This window comes from Pocillopora damicornis, chromosome 1 (genome assembly GCF_964200805.1).
Source record: "Pocillopora damicornis chromosome 1, jaPocDami1.2, whole genome shotgun sequence".
NCBI lineage: Eukaryota > Metazoa > Cnidaria > Anthozoa > Scleractinia > Pocilloporidae > Pocillopora > Pocillopora damicornis.
Window position 1 is genome coordinate 2,049,649 of NC_142670.1, and position 4,982 is coordinate 2,054,630.

At 32.6% G+C, this 4,982-nt stretch overlaps 1 long non-coding RNA gene and 1 pseudogene across 2 annotated transcripts in view; one reads left to right on the plus strand and one right to left on the minus strand.

Annotated features, from left to right (window-relative positions):
- The window catches only part of LOC149051260 (uncharacterized), an 81,299-nt pseudogene that overhangs the window by 24,679 nt on the left and 51,638 nt on the right, over nt 1-4,982 (minus strand). The gene's annotated exons all lie outside the window — the stretch shown is intronic.
- Nucleotides 3,019-4,716, plus strand: LOC149051263 (uncharacterized). The gene is made up of 2 exons (XR_016184584.1): nt 3,019-3,216; nt 4,514-4,716. It is a non-coding gene; the product is annotated as an uncharacterized LOC149051263 (long non-coding RNA).

Sequence of the window (4,982 nt, forward strand, 5' to 3'; positions counted from 1 at the left end):
ATGAAATTGAATCTAGTATGGAAACTATTACATGTGGAGTTTCCCAGGGTTCAACACTCAGGCCATTGTTATTCTTGCTTTATATTAATGATTTACCAAACTCCTCTGAGAAGCTTTCTTTAAGAATATTTGCAGATGGTACTAATATTTTCTTTACCTGTAGTAATCCAAATGAGGTTGAATTCCAATGAATGAAGAGATTAAATTAGTTTTAAAATATTGTTCTATTAATAAGTTATCTGTAAATTTTAAGAAAACTAACCATATGCTAATAACATCATCAAAGAAAAAAAAATACATTTAAATATCTACAATATTGATTGCAAAAGCTATATTAAGTATCTAGGTATATACCTTGATGAGCATCAACAGTAGGAATCCCAAATTCAACATGTAAATAATAAATTAGCAAAGAATGTAGGTATGATTAATAAGCTAAGACACTATCTTGATTTTCATATGCTCAAACAGTTATATTATACCCTTATTTATCCGTACTTAAACTATGGTCTTGCCAGCTGGGGTGCTGCTTACAAAACTAGATTAAATAAAATCTGCACTAAGCAGAGTAGATGTATATGAAGCATGTTCTTTGTTCATGCCAGAGAACATGTCAACTTGTATTATAATCTTCTTGGAATCTTGAAACTTGAAAATATTTACAGACTAAAAGTATCACTTTTTACATATAAACTTAAGAATGACAAAAGTAACACCCTAGCTGTACTACTGAATATTCTCACACCTGCATCAGAGATTCACTCATATAATACCAGGTATGATGCAAATCAAAACTTCTTTACGCTATCTGTATGCACTAATTATGGTATGTCTACATTTAAATTCTCTGCAGTAAAAATCTGGGAATCTGTACCACCTGAATTTAAATGTTTTCCATACATGCTATTCAAAAAGCAGTATAAAACATTCTTATTGAGTACTCAAAACTGACCGTAGTTAAACTGTTAGCTATATAAGATAATGCTTCACAATATGCAGTTTTCCTTTTATTCTAACTTGTATTTATGTATTTCTTTCTTCTCTTACAATAACAATATCATATTTAATGTAACTATCAATATAAATTCAACTTAACATGCAGCCAACCCCAACTCATATCTACACATGACAGTGACCAACTTGAAAGCTCATTAGCTACTTTGGTCACTGTACATGATTAAATATTCTTTCTTCTAGTTAATTTCTGTTTTTATTTTTTCTATATCATTGTAAATCATGTTATGTTAAGTTATTTTTTCTATAAACAGTGAAATAATAAACTTGAAAACTTGAACTTGAAACTTTACAGTCATTTTATGCCTCATAATTATTTTTGATTTTGTTTAATAAATTTATTTCTAAATTTATTTCTATATTTTGGGTTATCTGTACTGTGGTTTCTAGTGCATCTTGTACATGTACAGGGAGGCTAGAAATTTTGCGACTTGGCTCAAATTTTTTGTGGTTGGTAACCTTGGGGTGCATCAAAAACATCTGTTTTTTTTTATTGGTTAGCACAGTAGCTATGTAGATTACTCATAACTAGATGTAATGTGGTACTTGTGCTTATGCCAAACAAAATCACCTTACATATTTTTTATCTTTTACCATCAGGAAGCCAAATATGTGATTGTTGAAAGAGAACCCAGGGATAACACTTGGATCTATCAATGCAAATGTGTTGAAGGCACAAGGCAAACAGATTATTTGCAGTCACTGTCATCAACAGTCACAGGAGATAGTAAGTACAAGCATATAAACTGATATAAATAATTTATAAAAATGCTCCAATAAAATTGTTCATCCAAGTCACAGTTTGAATGTAGACAATAACTGTATCTCATGTGCACATTCATTAAGTGCCATTCATTTCTGTTTATACATTAGGAGGCAACTGCAGTTCCCATCCTCTTTCTTACAGCTTCTCTTTTTTATTGTTGCCAATTATTTCTCCAGCCTCCTTTAAGCACCCTCCTGTGCTAGTCAAATGTTTATTCTATTGAATTCTAACAACCTGAGTTGTGAAATGAAAGGCCCCAACTACTAGTAACAGGATTATAAGCTGTTTTCATTTAGTTATTTTGTTTTGAATCTGACCCCTGTTTCTTTGACTGTGTCCCAGGCCCCTGTGTCATAATTTTCTTCTTTGCATTTCAGTTTTAAATTAAGTAATAAATTATATCTAATAATAAGTATTGTTTATTAAATGTTTGTCACAGGTGTAACTGCAGCTAGCCCTGTTTATGGGAATTGCATCCATATTGAAGCTACTGAAAAGTTGATGGAAAGCTTTGACAAGGAAAACAACATCAGCCAGGGCTTCACTTGCCAGAGACACATATTCTCATGATCACACTTACCAAGTAAGATGATGAATTTTTTGCTTTAGAACGTTAAAATTTTGCAATTATTACCAACATTAATCTTACTTTCGTCAACATTTTTCTGGTTATTTTTCACTCATCCTAATGATTTTGGTTGAAGTTATTTAATATTAGAGCATAATTTGTGTATTTAAACAGCTAGCCCCCCTTCAGAGTACAGCTATTTATGAATCTTAGTTGATTATATTCTTGGAGAAATGACAAGTGCATTATTTGCTGTAAGTAGCTGTAAACATCATATTTTTCCATTTGTATCTGTTATTTAAGTAAAGACTATCAGAAATAATTGTAGCATTTCCACAGTCTACTTACTTTTTGTTCTTGCTGTTTTTCTATCTCAGGAGGAACATCATGACTTATTGCCTTTGAATGGGAATAATTTTACCATTTTTGTACATGGAAATAAACAGCATGGAGTAGTTGGCCTCCAGGGTGCACTTATCACTTGCTTTATCTGTGATCACCAGCATCGCAACTGTGAGCATGTAACAAAAGTAACAGAATCTGAGGAAACAGTAAAACACAGAATGCCTCATTTTCTGGTCAATTTTTTTTGCTGAGAGAAATTTTTGAGAGTCTACTGAATCAGTTGCAGCAGCCATCACTTGTAAAGAGTGGAAAATGAGAGAAAAAACACCATTCCATCTATTAACAACACAGAAAAAAGTATTCTCCTCTCTGGAAGATGTTCTTTGTGGCAAAATGTCAACCACTGATTTGGTGCTGCTTACTCCCAACTTGTCTCCCTCCTGCCCAAAGTGTTCATCGCAGTGCATTAGTCAGACTACACAAGCTTTGTGCTTTTTGAAAAAGCAGACATGGCAATATGAAGGTAAGAAATTCCTTGCATTAATTCCTTATCTCTTTAAGTGTTCACTGTCATGAATGGGATAGAAATGGCTGAAAAATGAAAACCATACAGGCAAGGTTGTCCAGGTAATGTGAATATTTCATTCAGATTTCAAACCAGTTGATTGGATGATAGCTGTCAACAGCCTGGTGTGAGGCATCCATCGAGAGGAAAAGCCTCAGCTCAAGGTGAATACAAGTGGACTGCGAAAAACTAACAAAAGGTTTTTGTATAGCTCAAGCACAGATATGTCTCAGCCATGGATGGCAACCAGAAATCAGAAATGTTCTCCTCTTTGTTACATAATTATCACTGACTTTTCATTCCTAATCTTATATTTTAAATGCTAAAACTAGAGCTTTTAAATTTGGAGGTGAAGTTAACAATGCATCAAAAATAACAACATTCACCTTCCAGTTGTTGTCCATGGACCAAACTACTTGTCTGTACTTAAGCTCCCTATTTACAATAATAATATAACTTAAATTTATATATTATCCAAGCATAAATGTTCTTAATACAATATGAAAAGGTTCATGCTTGTGGCTACTAACACGTCATATATGAGTAATTTTACGTCATCTTATCATGAAATTTTTGTAGTAAGCAAATAATGATTTCTGTATGTTTCATTTCAGTATTATTATACTTCTGTAGAGGAAATCTGGGCTGGAAAAGTGGAGTTTGACTACTCAGAGCTCACTTAGTTAAACATGGGCTCCTACATTGTTTCCTATGAGGTCTTGAGGGATTTCATGTTTCATGGGGAGGTACATGTAACTTATTCTGTATCATAAATGAATTCTCTGTTGCAGTTTAAAAGTTGAAGTCTTACAGGCCTTCACACTTATTGCGTATTACTTTGATGTTGTGTTGAGAATGGCATCATGAAAATTACATTATGTTGAAATTTTGCCAAGTAATCACATACCACCCAAACATTTACAATGAATTTGAAAATGACATTATTGTGACATCTGAATATCCAGGAACACACTCAGCAGATGCACCTATAAAAACAATTATAATTTACAACAATTATACTAAACAATCTAAGACTCATTTGTCAGCGCATGATGGTTTACGATGAAAATCAGGTGCCATAAAAAAACAAATAATCAACAAATTATTAGCTGAAGGTTCTGATTTGTTGTATCTTGGAAGTTTTGCCTGTGACATTAACTGAAAATCATTTTATTAAGAACAATATAAAATTGTACATGTATGTCATTCAATGGTCTTTGAAAAAGCTATTTTTAAATTATATTCTTTTTTACAGGTGCACTCTATTTACATACTACAGTGTCTGGCAAGAGATCATAGCTGATGCAGATGTATTGGACTTGAAGAGTTTGTTATCGTACCACCACTGACGTTTTGCTTGGTACAATTTCCTGGACCTTCTTTACATAAACCATGAAGAAGGTTTTTGTTGTGCCATCTGTGGCAAAGATAACAGTTTGGACACTTTCATCTCAGATGAGAGCTTTCTACTTCACTGAAGTCTAGTTATTCATCACTGAGTCCATCCTCTGAACCACGAGAAACAGGAAGATAAGTTGCTAATTTATGCTTATTTATTTATTTTTAATATTTTATGCATCATTTATCCTATTATTTTGGTTCCCAGTATGATTCAAGGAGTTCTATTTTAGAGTGTGAGCATGATATAATACATTAAGCTTAGATGTTAAGACTATGACTTGATTCAGTTTGATTACTGATTAATATAATAATTTTAAATATTT